The sequence below is a fragment of the Macrotis lagotis genome, chromosome 1 (assembly GCF_037893015.1).
Source record: "Macrotis lagotis isolate mMagLag1 chromosome 1, bilby.v1.9.chrom.fasta, whole genome shotgun sequence".
NCBI lineage: Eukaryota > Metazoa > Chordata > Mammalia > Peramelemorphia > Peramelidae > Macrotis > Macrotis lagotis.
Window position 1 is genome coordinate 678,645,608 of NC_133658.1, and position 16,700 is coordinate 678,662,307.

Below are 16,700 nucleotides of genomic sequence, written 5' to 3' on the forward strand. Positions count from 1 at the left end.
TGAAGCAGAAAGATACATATAGAGTAAAGGTAAAAAGTTGGAGCAAAATATATTTTGGTTTAACTGAAGTGAAAAAAGCAGGAGTAGCAATCCTTATCTCAGACTAAGCAGCTGCAAAAATAGATCTTGTTAAAAGAGTTAGGGAAAGAAACTTTATCCTTTTAAAGGTACCATAGAATATAAAGTAACGTCAGTACTAAATATGTATGGACCAAATGAGTATCCAAATTCTTAGAGGAGAAGTTGAAGGAGTTACAGGAAGATATAGAAAACAAAACTCTACTGGTGGGGAACCTCAACCTCCCTCTCTCAGATTTAGATAAACCTAACCATAAAATAAATAAGAAGGAAATTAAAGAGGCAAATGGATTGTTAGAAAATTTAGCCTGATAGACCTTTGGAGGAAATTGAATGGGGATAGAAAGGATTATCCTTTTTTTCCTGCAATACTTGACACATATAAAAATTGACCATATACCAGGTCATAAAAGCATAATAATCAATTGCAGAAAGGCAGAAATAGTGAATATATCCTTCTCAGATCATAATGCAATGAAAATTACATGCAATCATGGGACAGGGAGAAAAAGACCTAAAACTAATTGGAAACTAAATAACCTCATTTTAAAGAATGAATGGATCAAATAACAAATTATAGAAAGAATTAATGCTTTCATCCTAGATAATGACAATAATGAAACAGCATACCAAACATATGGGATACAGCCAAGGCAGCTGTCAGGGGGATATTTTATATCTCTAAATGATTACATGAATAAATTAGAGAAAGAAGAAATGAATGAAATAAATGTGCAACTAAAATAGATAAAGGACAAATTAGAAACCTGCAATTATCAAATTAGAACTTCTAAAAATTAAAGGAGCAATTAATGAAATTGAAAGCAAGAAAACTATTAAAGTAATAAATAAACCGAGTTGGTCTTATGAAAAAACCCAATAAAACTGATAAACTTCTGTTTGATTTGATTAAAAAAAAGAAAGAAGAAAACCTAAATGAAAAAAGGTGAACTCACCACGAATGAGGAGGAATCTAAAGTAATAATTAAGAATTGTTTTGCTCATCTATGCCAATAAATTTGATAATCTAAGTGAAATGGATGAATATTTACAAAAATATAAGCTTCCCAGGTTAAATGAAAAGGAAATTAAATACCTAAATAACCCTATCCCAGTAAAATAAATTCAACAAGCCATTATTGAACTCCCTAAGAAAAAATCTCCAGGGTCAGATGGATTCAGAAATGAATTCTATCAAACATTTAACAACAAATAGGTTCCAATTCTATATAAAGTCTTTGGAAAAACAGGTGAAGACGGAACTCTGCATAGCCCTTTCTATGATACCAATATGGTGCTGATACCTAAACCAGGAAGAGTTAAAACAGAGAAAGAAAATTATAGACCTATCTCCCTGATGAATATAGATGCAAAATTCTTAAATAAAACCTTAGGGAAATGATTACAAATTATCACTAGGATAATACAATATGACCAAGGAGGATTTATCCCAAGAATGCAGGGTTGGTTCAATATTAGGAAAAGTATTAGTATAATTAATCAAAGCAATATCAAATCTATCAGAAATCATACGATTATATCAATAGATGCTGAAAAAGCCTTTGACAAAATACAGCACCCATTCCTACTAAAAACACAAGAGATTGTAGGAATAAATGGATTATTCTATAGAATAATAAGCAGTATCTATCTGAAACCATCAACAAACGTTATATGCAATGGGGTTAGGCTAGAGGCATTCCTATTAAGATCAGGGATGAAACAAGGATGCCTATTATCACCAACACAATTCAATATTGTGTTAGAAATGGTTACTTCAGTAACAAGAGAAGAAAAAAAGAAATGGAAGGAATTAGGATTAGAAGGAAGAGACAAAAATATCTCTCTCTCTCTCTCTCTCTCTCTCTCTCTCTCTCTCTCTCTTTGCAGATGACACAATGGTATACCTAGAGAATCCCAAAAATCATCTAAAAACTACTAGAAATAATTAGCAGCTTTAGCAAAGTAGTAGGATATAAAATAAACCCGCATCAACCCTCAACATTTCTATAAATGACTAGCAAGATACAGCAGAAAGAGCTAGAAAGAGAAATCTGATTCAAATTAACCTTAGATAATATAAAATACCTGGGAGTCTACCTGCCAAGGCAGACTCAGAAACTTTATAAAAACAATTACAAAATGCTTCTTACACAAATAAAATCAGATTTACATAACTGGGTAAACATCAACTGCTTATGGATAGGCTAATATAATAAAAATGGCAATTCTACCAAAACTAAACTACTTATTTAGTACCTTACCAATCAAAATTCAAAAAATGATTTTAATGAGTTAAAAAAATTGTAAGTAAATTCCTATGGAGAAATGAAAACTCAAGAATTTCCAGGAATTTAATGAAAAAAAACCTGCAAAAGAAGATCTACCAGATCTAAAATTATATTATAATGCATCAGGCATCAAACCCGTCAGGTACTGGCTAAGAAATAGAGTGGTAGATCAGTGATTCAGACTAGGTAAAAAGGAAATAGCAGGAAATGATTATAGTAATGTGCTGTTTGAAAAACCCAGAGTCCAGCTTTTGGGATAAAAGCTCTCTTTTCGATAAATCTTTTGGGAAAAGTGCAAGTTCATATGGCAGAAACTTGGATTAGACCAACATCTCACACCCTATACCAAGATAAGTTCAAAATGAATACAGGATTTAGATATTAAAAAAAAACAATATTATAAGCAAACTAGGAGATCAAGGAATAGTTTACCTGTCAGATCTATGGAAAGGGAAGGAGTTTATTACCAAGGAAGAGATGAAGAACATCATTAACAACAAACAAGACAATTTTGATTACATTAAAAAGCTTTTGCACAGACAAACCACTGTTATCAAGATAAAAAAAAAACGTAGTAAATGGGGAAACAATTTTTACAACTAGTATTTCTGACAAAGGACATTTCTAAAATATATAGAGAATTGAGTCAAATTTATAAAAAAAATGTCATTCCCCATCCCATTGACAAATGGTCAAGCAGTATGCAGAAGCAATTTACAGATGAGGAAATCCAAGCAATCCATAGTCATGTGAAAAATTAATCTAAATAGCTACTTATTAGAGAAATGAAATTAAAGCATTTCTGAGGCACCATTTCACATCTCTCAGACTGACCAATATGACCAGAAAGGACAATTATCAATGTTGGAAGGGATGTGGGAAATTTGGAATACTAATACACTGTTGGTGGAGCTCTGAACTCATCCAACCTTTCTGGGAAGCAATTTGGAATTACCCCCAAAGGGCAATAAAAATGTGCAAGCCCAGTGATCCAGCAATACAATTATGGATCCATACCCTGAAGAGATCATGCAAAAGTGTAAAAACATTACTTGTACAGAAATATTCATAGCAGCCTTGTTTGTGGTGCAAAGAACTGGAAATTGAGTGAATGTCCATCAACTGGAGAATGGCTGAATAAAATGTGCTATATGTAAATTATGGAACATTATTGTTCTATTAGAAACTAGGAGTGATAGGAATTCAGGGAAACTTGGAAGGATTTGCATGAACTGATGCTGAGTGAGAGGAGCAGAATCAGAAGAACACTGTACATCCTAACAGCAACATGGGGGTGATGATCAAACTTAATGGACTTGCTCATTCCATCAGTGCAACAATCAGGCACAATTTTGGGTATCTGTGATGGAGAATACTTTCTGTGTCCAGAGAAAGAATTGTGTAATTTGAACAAAGACCATATCCTATTACATTTAATTTTAAGAAAAACATTTTATTATGTAATTTTGCTATCTCATATACTTTATTTTTTTTCCCCTTAAGGATATGATTTCTCTCTCATCATTTCAGCTTAGATCAATGTATACCATGGAAACAATGTAAAGACTAATAGACTGCCTTCTGTGGGGTGGAGTAGGGAAAGGGAAGCAAGATTAGGGGACAATTTTTAAAATTCAAAATAAATTAAATTAAAATGAATTAGAAATAATAATTAGGAATAATGAAAAATAAAAATCTTAAAGGGAATCTTAAATAGTGAAATCAATAGTAAAGGAATAGATTCAAACATTAATAGATTAAAGACATATAGTACATTTAGGGTTATCCATTACTTGTTGGTTTGATCCTTCAATGAATCAAAAATAAAATTCTATAAAATATAATTTATGACAAAATGAGTGTTAGAAAAAATTATAGAAAATAATATTCAGATATAACAAATATTTTCAAATAACTTTTAAGAGTATGAAACTGTTCACTTTAATTTGGGTTGAACAGTGCACTGTTTTTAATAGATTTCACAGAGACTGTTAACATTTATGCATTGTTCCAATTTGTAACTTAAACTACTATACATCTGGATTGTGATTTTTTTTTGCCATGAAGTTTGGCTTTAATAAGTTGTTATAGATTATTTTTCCTTGTAGGTTTTTTTAGGTTTTTGCAAGGCAAATGGGGTTAAGTGGCTTGCCCAAGGCCACACAGTTAAGTATCTGAGACCAGATTTGAACCCAGGTACTCCTGACTCCAAGGCTGGTGCTTTATCCACTATGCCACCTAGCCACCCCCTCTTTATAGTTTTTCAGAGCCTTTTTCTTTGTGACTGATTATCAGAACTGGCAGACAATAAAAATTTTCTTGCTTATTCCTTTATCTTTATCAGTACTACAAAGGGATCTTGATAAGCCTGATTATTTTCACTGAATTCATTTCATTATAAATTAATATCACCTAACCTTCAATATTCAATTCAACAAACTTTTTAAAAGTTTCTACCATATATATATATATATATATGTATATATATATAATACATTTAAGTGCTAAGTATAGAAAAGACAAAATGAAATCATCCCAGCTTTCAAGAAGTCTTTGTTTTATACATATATATATATATATACACGCACATATATATATATATATATATATATATGAATGTAGATAATATATGCACATGTTATGCATATACACACACATATAATATTACAAAGTAATAAAAAGTTGTTTTGAATATATAATTATAATGGCTAATATTTATATAGCACTTTTAGTTTTATTTATATAGCACTTATAGTTTTAAAAATCACTTTACAAATGTTATCTCATTTGAGCTTACAATCACATCAGGAGATACTTGCTACTATTATTTCCTTTTAGAAATGAGGGAAGTGAGATAGAACAGAGTTAACTGATTTGCCCAGGTTACAGGGTTGGTAAGAATCTGACCATATTTAAACCCAGGTCTCTTGACTGTCAACTCACAGCTCTTGGGGGATCAGTAAAAGCTTTTTATTGATAACTTGAAGCCCAGTGTTGTCCTCTACAGAACTTGGAAGTTTGGAGGAGTGATAGATTTTTTTTTATTTTGTTTTTGCAAGGCATTGGGGTTAAGTGATTTGCCCAAGGTTACACAGATAGGTAATTATTAAGTGTTTGAGTCTGAATTTGAAGTCAGGTCCTCCTGACTCCAGGGCTGGTGCTCTATCCACTGTGTCACCTAGCTGCACCAGAGGGATAAATTTTAAGAAAATATGATCAACAAATTGATAAATTAAGGATTTACTAAATGCTCATTTTGGTTTGCCTTTAGGGCTTGAATATACACAGACAAAAAAAATGAAAAACCCCTGCTGTCAAGGTAATCATCTTAATGATTTGTTATACTCACAGAAAACTATATACAGCAGGCAGTTAATGCAGGATGGATCCAAGATTGGGATTAGATCTGGACATATACCCTTAGTCATGCCTCAAAAGGATTTATGAACCTATGGGAGCTGATGAACTTGCTCTAAGAGAGAAGGTAGAGAGAAAGGACCAGGCCTTGTCTTGGGGGATGAGTAAGTTTCAATGAGTAGTATCTGACATCTGCTTGGAGTTGTTGGGAAGAAGAAAGGACTGAAACACAAGAATGAGAAGCAGCATCGTGTGACCAAAAGGAATAAGACCTAAGAAGAAAAATTAGAGTAAATCCTGAGAATAATAGTAGTAAGACAAGGGAAAGAAAGTTGGATGCCTTGCCAGGATTAGTAGGTGACAGGATGTTGCTAAACTGGTGAAGAGAATTCTCCAGAAATGTTAGCCATAAGAGTTAATGCTACTTAGCAACAGAAAGTATGCAAAGTGATACTGGTTTTGCAGTAACCAGCATGGATTGAACAGTTTGATTTTATACTCATAGCCTTAGAAAAGAAGGTAAAATGGCTAGGATACCTTTAGAAGTCATCAGGCAGGGGCGACTAGGTGGCATAGTGGATAAAGCACCGGCCCTGGAGTCAGGAGTACCTGGGTTCAAATCTGGCCTCAGACACTTAATAATAATTACCTAGCTGTGTGGCCTTGGGCAAGCCACTTAAATCCATTTGCCTTGCAAAAACCTAAAAAACCCCCCAACAAGTCATCAGGGAAAATTAAATGTTACCCCAAAACAAAACCAAATCTGTGAGACAAGATTTAGTGTAACAATAAAGAGGGAGAGATCATTAACTACTCTTGGTAAGTACTAGATAGGAGGTTCTTCACCAGGGGATGAAGTTGTATTATCTGAGAAGAGAAGTTACTTGTTTTCTAAAAAATATGGTTTGTCTCTGCTGGAACCTCAGACAATAAACTACCCAATAAGAAGAAGTAATTTTTTATGGTTGGGAAAGCAAGGTAATATCTATAATCTCTGCTTTAAATAAAAAATATTATGGCTCTTTCAGCACTGAAACTCTCCAGGGGGAAGGGAGGTAAAGTAGGGAGAAGAAAGGAAGAAGGAATCTGACTTACCTGGTGACTGATTCAATAGAACTGTTACCATAGAGATTGGGGTCTGCTGATGGCATTAAGTTAGATCCTGAGAAATATTGACATAACCCAGAAACTCATCTCTAACACAGGTAGCAGACCTCATGGTTAATTAAAATAAAAGAGCAAAGGTGACATGTTGACATGAGGTTTATTCACTTCTCCAATTTTTGATTTGAATAAGTCTCTAAACTTTAAAATTCTATAGTTATAGTAAACAATTTAATATATTTACTTAGGACTTTTTGTTTAGTTATTCATATCAGCAAATAAAACCAATATTAAATTAATAATGTGTTTTTGTTTATGTACTTTGTATATAAAACTATCAGTTCATTTATATTCTCAGAAGAAGGAGGGCATTGGAAATCATAAAACTACTGACTAGCTAACATTTACTTAATAAATTATAGAAAGAATCATAGCTGCTACCACTTGAATTATGAAACTCATTAGAGCAGTAATAGTTTAGCTGATCCAGCCACACTATTTTACCTTAGAGTTTGTGATAGAGAAGAGGTGAACTGATCATAGCTGGTATAGTCATCATAGATATGGACAAAACAGATTTCACAGGCTTCAGGAAAAATCAATACATAGGATCCAAATGGACTAAAGTTTTCTAATTGTAGTTAACCCAGAAGAAATTGGAAATTCAGGAATGAAATTCTGAAGACACACACATAGAAGCAATTCCAATGAGGAAGGGAAAAATAGACATTGTCATGGAAGTATGTAAAGAATGATATGGCTGCACAGGTTTCATGAGCAACTAGGTGTCATCATGGTCAGAGCATTGTACTTAGAAACAGGACATGTCAGTGTACCAAAGTCATTTAATCTCTCTGAGCTTCAATTTCCTCATCTCAAAAATGGAATAATACTAGCACCCACTTCACAGAGTTGTGAAGATCAAATATAAATGTAAAGCACTTTGCAAACCTTAAAGTGCTGTATAAACATTTATTAATGACCACAGAAAACTGACTGAAGAGTTTGACTTTTTAAAAGTCTTCGGGAGGCAATGTGGTACAGTGGAAACAGAAACTCTCTATACTTAGAGAATCTGGGTTTGTAGCATATTATCTAAATTAATATTACCTAAGTGAACTTGGACTATTTATTTAATCACCTTGGTCTTACTTTCTTCACCTGGAAAATGTCGGGGTTGGAATAGATGGCCTATGAAGTCTATGATTCCAACTCTATGATTCAATAATCTTGTGATCCTAATATGGAAGCAAAGGCTAGATATGTAGATCAAATACAAAATTATTCCTGTCACATAATAGTGGTAGGAATTCAGAATAACCTGAGGTTAACAAGGAGAGTTTAAAGACAACAAAAAGAGTTTTGGTTTGAATCTATGTTGGAGAAAGGCAAAAAATTAGGAAATCCCAATGAATGGGTTGAATAAAATTGACAAAAGGAGAGAATGAAGGACTATTTAACCCTTCCTTTGCTTAAGTTTTCTTTTCTTTAATTTTGCAAGGCATTGTGGTTAAGTGACTTGCCCAAGTCACACAGCTAGGTAATTATTGAATATCTGAGGTCAAATTTGAACTCAGGTCCTCCTGACTCCAGTGCCGGTGTTCTATTCACTGTGCCACCTAGCTGCCCCTTAAGTTTTCTTAGCTGAGGAAAATGACTAGTAGAGATCTGAAACCCATGATAAATCAAGAAATAGTAAGAGAGCTTTTAATTGTCTATGATGAGTGTCAAACTATTCCCAAAGTAGTGAAAAAGCTGATGGATATCATTGCCAAGCTAGAAATAGCAGAAGGGATTATAAAGAAGAGGAGAGTGGTATAGGGCTGGACAGTGGCAAATTTCTTAATCTTCATAAAAGGGACACTGTAGAAACTTATGGGGGTGCAGAGCCAAGATGGTGACAAGAAGGGATCAAGTCTTAGGAGCTCTCTGATAAAACTCATAAGCTAAGGACTCTAACTAAACTTTTGAGAGACGGAACCCACCAAGGGACCCATGAGGCAGTTCTCCTACTCAAGGTAACCTGGAAAAGAGCAGAAAGGCTCTGCTCCCCGGGGTCAGAGGGGCAGCCCGCCAGAGCGAAAGAACTTCAGCCTCCCAGAGGCAGCCCCAGGAAGCTGGGAGCCACGGCTCACAGCAGCGAGGGAGTCTCCTGAGCTGCACCCCGAGGAGCACCGGGCACAAAGTGGGGGAACAGTGGGGGACCTCTGCCAGAGAGAGCACGTGGAGCCCAGCCCTCAGGGCACACAGCAAGCAGCTTGGTCTTTCAGAAGCCCAGACCCAGACCCAGAAACAGAAGCAGGTGGAGCAGGTAAGCAGGAGCCCCCAGGGCATGAGCCCATTGAGCTGAGGGAGGGGAGTGAAGAGAGAGATTGCTGAGCTCTGTCCTCTGCCTCTGGAACAGGACTCTGGGGCTCTGACCACATTCAGATCCTGATCGCAGTCTAGGCCCCCCCATAGAACAACAGGGCCCCCTCACCTTGGCCCCATGGCAGAGGGGGGCGCTTATGGTCATTCACAGACCAGGAGAGAGGACAGAGCCTCACACACACTGAGACCCTTGTGGGAGTGTCCCCAAAGCTCAGGAAGCACCCCAAAACCAGGCCCAGGCTGGGAAAATGAGCAAGCAGAGAAATAAGAGGAAGACTATTGAGAAATATTTTGCAAATGAGCCCAAAGAAGGATCAAAATACTCAGTTTGAAGATGAGGAAGCACAAACTCCTGCATCTAAAGACTCCAAGAAAAAACAGAAATTGGGCTCAGGCTATGACAGAGCTCAAAAAAGACTTTGAAAATCAAATGAGGGAGTTGGAAGAAAAACTGGGAAAAGAAAGGAGAGAGATGCAGGAAAAACATGAAAATGAAGTCAGCAGCTTAGTCAAGCAAATCCAAAAAAAATGCTGAAGAAAATAGCATGCTAAAAACCAGCTTAGGTCAAATGGATAAAACAGTTCAAAAAGTTATTGAGGAGAAGAATGCTTTCAAAAGCAAAATTGGCCAGATGGAAAAAGAGATAAGAAAACTCTCTGAGGAGAACAAATCCTTCAGACAAAGAATAGAATTTAGGGAGATTGATGAATTTACCAGAAATCAGGAATCAATACTTCAAAACCAAAAAAATGAAAAATTAGAAGAAAATGTGAAATGTCTCATTGAAAAAACAACTGATATGGAAAACAGAGTTAGGAAAGATAATTTAAAAATTATTGCAATACCTGAAAGTCATGATCAGGAAAAAGAGCCTTGACACCATTTTCAAAGAATTACTACAGGAAAATTGCCCTGATATTGTAGAAGCAGAGGGCAAAATAGAAATGGAGAGAATCCACTGATACCCCCGAGAAAGAGATCCCAAAAAACCAACCCCTAGGAATTTTATAGCCAAGTTCCAGAACTCCCAAGTCAAAGAGAAAATATTACAAGCAGCCAGAAGGACACAGTTCAAATATCATGGAGCTGCAGTCAGGATCACACAGGACTTAGCAGCAACTACATTGGAAGCTTGTAGGGCTTGGAATACAATTTACTGGAAGGCAAAAGAGCTTAGAATGCAGTCAAGAATGAACTACCCAGCAAGGCTAAATGTCCTCTTCCAGGGGAAAAAGATGGACTTTCAGTGAACCAGGGAAATTTCAAATGTTCCTTTTGGAATGGCCAGAGCTGAACAGAAGGTTTGACCTTCAGATACAGGACTCAGGTGAAGCATGGAGATTGGAGGAGAGGGGGGAAGTATGAAGGACTTAATGAGGATGCATGTGTTCCTGCATAGAAAAATGACACTGAAAATACTCATATGAACCTTCTCAGTTAATATAGCAGGTAGAGGGAGCTTTTATAGTTGAAGCACAGGAGAAAGCGGAATTCGAAGATAAAATATGGTGTAAAAATGGAGTCAATAGAAAAAAGGGAAATGGAATGGGCGAAAGAAAAAGGAGAGGGGGAATAGTCCAAGATATTTCACATAATAAGATTTTTTTTATTACAATGAGCTATTGCAATGATATAGAAGAGGGGAGGCAAGGGGGAATGAGGGAACCTTTGCTCTCATCAGAGATGGCTAGGAGAGGAAACAGCAAATATACTCAATGGGGTATAGACATCTGGAGTAAGAAGGAGGGGGGAGCAGGGGGAAGGGGTGGGGATGTGAATAAAGGAGGAGAGGATGGACCATGGGGGGAGAGTGGTCAGATATAACACATTTTCTTTTTTACTTCTTGCAAGGGGCTGGGATTAGAAGGCCTGCCCAAGACCATAGGGCCAGGTAGATTCTGGGCCTAAGGGGTGGTATGGGGGCTCAGGGCTTCTTGGCCCCAGGACCAGGGATCTGTCTGCTGCGCCACTCAGTGACCCTACAGCAGAGCCAGAGTGAAAGGAGAGAGAAAATATAGTACATGGTAGTGGAGAAACAAGAAAGGAGGGAGTTGCGATCAGCAATGGCAACGTTGGAAAAATATGGAAGTAACTTTTGCGATGGACTTATCATAAAGAATGTGATCCACCCACAACAGAGTTGATGGTGTTGGAACAAAGACTGAAGCACATTTTTTGTTATTATTATTGGGGGGGGGGTGCAGGGCAAGTGGGGCTGGGTGGCCTGCCTGGGGCCACATAGCAGGGTGATCTTTGGGTGTCTGTGGCCGGATTCGGACCCAGGTGCTCCTGGCTCAAGGGCCAATGCTCTGTCTGCCACCCAGCCACCCCTACTATTATTACTATTTTATTTTATTTGGGGTCTTCTTTTTTTTTTCTTCCTTTTGGTTTTTGCAGGGCAGTGGGGATCGGGTGGATTGCATGTCACATGGCTGGGTGATTATTGGGTTTACGAGGCTTGATATGGACTCGGGTGCTTGTGGCTCCAGGGCTGGTGCTTCGTCCATTGCACCACCTGGCCATACCTACAATTATTACTATTATTTTTTTTTAATTTTAATTTTTTTCTCTCCCCTTTACTTTTTTCGCCCAAGCAAGTCTATCTATATTCATGGGGGGAAGGGTATTTTGTTTACTTGTAAACAAGCATATTTTATTAATGTAAAAAAAAATTTGTACAAAATGAGAATAAAAAAATAAATTAAAAAAGAAAAGCTAAAAAAAAGAAACTTATGCTTATTTTTGACTCCTGTTAAAATTTTTAGAAGTCATTCACTAATTGGTAAGAAAATATTTAGAAAGTAAATAGTGATCACAAGAAATTAGTTGGTCTCACCAAAAAAAAAAATTAAGCTAGATGACTTCATTTCCTTGCAAGACTAGTAGACTATTAATATTGTGTATATTTTACCTTTTTAATTAAAATATTATTTTTTTCAAAAAATCATGATATTAGTAGATTGGATGGCATCATATTGACTAAATATTTCTGAAGTTAAATGGCTGGATCCAAAATGCAGGCATTAATGTAAAATTTCAATTTAAAAGAAGGTTTCTAATGGGATGCCCTAGATTCCATGCTATCCACTTAATTAAATAACCTGTGCGGTTTTACAGATTATCAGTGACTTGGATAAATTAGCATGATTATCCCTTATTTTTGAAGGTATTGCAAATCTAAGAGGTATAGCTAACACAATGGACACCAGAGTCAGGGTTCAAAAATATCTGGCCAATTTGGAATATTTAGACCAAATCTAATCAAATGAAATCCAATAGTATATATATATATATATATATATATATATATATATATATATATATATATAAAGTCTTAAACTTAAACTTGAATTAAAAAAATTTCATAAGCATAAGATTAAAATGGCATGGTTAGACAGCTGTTTGAAAAAAATGGGAGAGCTTTCTGGGTCTGCAAGTTGCAAATGATTCAGTCTCCTCACTAGAGGTCTTCCAGGAAAGCCTTGACATTTATCTGCTATAAATCTGTAGAGGATTCTTATTCATCTACTCTTTGGAGCACTTGAAATCTAAAGTTCTTTCCAATTCTGAGATTCCCTAATTCTGTAAATATGCTTTCTCTTCTCTCAAAGTGCTTTCCATCCATCAGGTGAAAATATGCAAAAGCAGTGAATAGATGTTAGAATATTAATTTCCTAAAAATAGACATGAGGTGCTATGAGAAATTATAGATAATAGGAACCATCTCAGTTGAAAGATTCAGGTAAAGCTTCATGAAGGAGAAAGCATTTGAGTTAGGTGCTGAAACATCCTAGTAAGGAGTCTATGTAGGATGAAAGTTTATATAATTTTATCAGAGTCTTTGGAGAGATTTATGTGAAACTTTGCAGATGCATTCAATCAAATCTTGGATTAAAACTCTTTATCATTTCTTTTTTGGCATGAGACATAGAATGCCCACCCCAATAAAAATTGCAATAATACACTGATCTCCTTCTTCTAAAAGGTGTTCATCTACTGACTGTGGTTTATTAGACTAGCATATAAAATTTCCTCCATGTTGTCAGAGCATAGAAGAAGGAGATATTTTCAATTGGATGAAACTGATTGTCTTATACAGACACCAATTTGAGATTCAAAATTTTGTGATTGGTGACAAGGAATGTATTTTTCATTGTCTTACTTTTGTTTAGTTACAAAAAATAAAGATGGTCTTAACCAAATAAACTAACAGCCTGTTACTGTTAAAAGAAAAGAAGTTGCTCAAATGCATCAAAGCACGGACAATTATTATCAAGATTATTAAGATCACCCATTTCAACCCCCAGATAAAAGAAGGCAAACTATCTTCATAAAATGTATTTAAGTCAGTAACATATTATAGGATATGAATCAATTAATATGATATCTATTAAATATATAGAATATATATTTCTATATATTTCTCTCTATATAGAAATATATAGGAAGCTATGGAGACACAAGTAGAAATATTAAACAATTTCCGTTTTCAAAGGGACTCATATTCTTTCATTTCTGAATATATTACCCATATTAAAATAACTTAACAATTGAATTGTGTTTCCAAAAGAAATATTGCAAACATGTTGCTACCAAGAGCACTTTATAATTCAGAACTTCTCTGATAAACAGGATTTCAGATTCATTACTAATTTCCTGGGGACTTCAGGTTGCATATTATATACTATCTGCAAAGTATTATTAGTAAGTAGTTCAAAAAGAAGACAAAATAATATTATGCTCTTTTAAGATGGTAATTTACAAGTTAGTATATGTAAAACCTTCATTTTTTCCTTTTAAAATGATTTAAAAAAAATCAAATGTTTATTGGGTCCTGAAGTGAAACAATTTACTTAAACTCCCCCCCATATTATTCACAATGTTCACCAGACAAATTTAGACAATATCTCACCAGTGTTTACAACTTAACTCTGTGTATTAGCTAAGACAATTGTACTACTTACTAAAGTCAGCAGAATTTCCACTTGGTATATTTTAAAAAAACTAAAAGCAGAAGCTCAACAATTTATTAACGAGAGGCTCAGGTCTCTGAAGGTTATGAGGAGTAATCACATTTTCTTTTTCAGAAAAAAAACATGAATAGCATTATTTTAAAAAATTGTCATATTGCTCTTGAAAGAAAGGAAATCGACATTAGGTCTCAGCAGTACATTTCTAGACAAAAACACTGTGGTTTATGTCCACAGTTGGGGGGGGGGATTTTAATTACCTACCCTGGAAACAGTACAAAAGTACCCACTTGTAAACGGCTGCTGGCCCTAAAGTTTCATACTATGACATAGCATTGAAATATCTGGGTGATTAAAGTAAGCTCTTTTTAAAATGTATTCTTCATTTTCTGGTGATTTATCCCTGTGATACAAATATTCAATAGTATATTTAGGTGTATTTTCCACACTTGTGCATATCTCAAGTAACTCTTTATTCCACAGTAGAGCTGTTATGTTAGTAAAGTAACTTTTTTTCCTCTCTGATCTGGATCTACCCATATGTAAAATCCCTCCCTTGAAAGTGATTTGTAATTTATAATCTTGAGAGTTGTTTGAGTCCCTTGAGATCAAATGACTTGCTCAAAGTCACTTAGTTAAATATTTGATATAGAAATTGATTTCAGATCTTTCTGACTCCCTGACATTTTGGCCATCTAAACATGAAAGTATAGCCTATCTCAGCAAGTCTATACTGACTCTAGGATGAGGTATAGGGTACATAGTATCAAAAGACTTTTTTTTATGAAATCACACACACAATCATAAGTTAGAAATAACATTTGAATTTAAGTTCATTATTCTGTATAACATCAGTAAACTAATTCCTAAGTTAAATGTTGTTGTGAATGACATATTTCCTTCCCCAAAAGATCATCTGAGGTAGACTGGAATGGTCTCAAGAATTCTATTTATATGATTCTTGAGAGCAAGGACTGGCTCATTTATTTATTATTGCCTTGCATAGTGTAAAATATACCATATGTATGTACTATACAACACTATACTATTACTATACTGTTCTATACTATACTATACTATACTATACTATACTGTACTGTACTATACTATACTATACTATGCTATACTATACGTACTCACACAACACATATAGTAAGTGCGTAATATGTTTGTTGATTGATGGCATGAAATCCTTTTATATCTGATCTTTGATAGTACGTTAGACACTGGTGCTGCAGCATCATGCATGTATAACTGAGATGATGCTTTCAGACAAACTCTTGAACTCTGACAAACTTCCTGTTCTTGGTGGAACTATGCTGCCTCACCACTTCCTTTTCTGGATTTTCATCAGTGGTCTATGTTTTTTTTTCCAATGGTCTATTCTAGAAATTCCCTGAGAATTAAAGTTAAGCTTTCTAGTCTCTGGTTTCTATGTCATCTTCTTTAATACTATTTTTACAAATTAGAACATTTCAGCACAATATCTTTCTAATTCTCCACAAATTTTTTTCATTTCAGTAGTAGTTCATCATCACCTCCACTTTTACTCCCTGAGAATCTAGATCGAGAGACAAATTCTGTACTGTGGCAGACACAGATAATTATGGGAAGTTGATTATTCTACCCTACTCTAAATTATTGTCAAGTGAAGGTGGAAGGATCTCAGATCACTCTGCTTCAAGGGAGCATTTGCCATAAGTCTCACTGAAGCATGCAAAATTGCTGGTTAATCTCCTAGTACAGGATTGCTTTCTAAGGACTGCTGACCACTCATAATAAGATCCAATTGTTCAAGATATAGTATATGAGTAAAAAAGTCTTATCCTGTCCTGAATTAGAAACCAAAGACTCTTATCCAAGAAAGGATATAGAAAAGTCAACAAGGGCAGAAGGGACAAATCAGCCACAGTTTCAAAGAATTTCATAGGAAGTTGAGGTGTGAAGCTCAGAATTGGAGAAAGTATACACATGGAGAAAAAGATCTGAACCCTTGGAACTTCTAACCAATTAACAGTTATTCACAGGAGAGTCCAATGGCAAAGAGCTCAACCAAAACCTGAATAGGTTAAAAAATGTTTGGAATGGGGAGTCAGGAAATATATTTTGTTATTTGTACTATTATAACTTGCAATATAGATCAATAAACTCATAGTTTCTCTTATATAATACATATTTAAGAGTCAAATAATAAGATTTTATTCAACATTTTCTAGGCTGTTTTAGATATATTTCAGTGAATATTGTCATTATATCTAATTTAAATCTATTTTCTTGTAATTATATTTCTGTGCTGAATGGAATTAATTATATATTCAAAAATTTAACCTCCTAACTTGTGTTAAAAAAAGTAGGAACACATTTAAAAAAGTGTCATCTAAAACTAATGTCAAAGAGAAGTAGTTTGTATTTGATTTCAATTGCTATGTTCACATACTAATGATAATTACCAGTTCTTTAACCCCAAACTTCTTTATTTATACATGCTTTTTGCTGACTATTGAGTTTTTAGTGATTTGTTAAAACTTA

At 34.9% G+C, this 16,700-nt stretch overlaps 1 protein-coding gene across 1 annotated transcript in view; it reads left to right on the forward strand.

Annotated features, from left to right (window-relative positions):
• Positions 1 to 16,700, forward strand: part of CERKL (CERK like autophagy regulator) — a 233,218-nt gene that overhangs the window by 184,780 nt on the left and 31,738 nt on the right. The gene's annotated exons all lie outside the window — the stretch shown is intronic.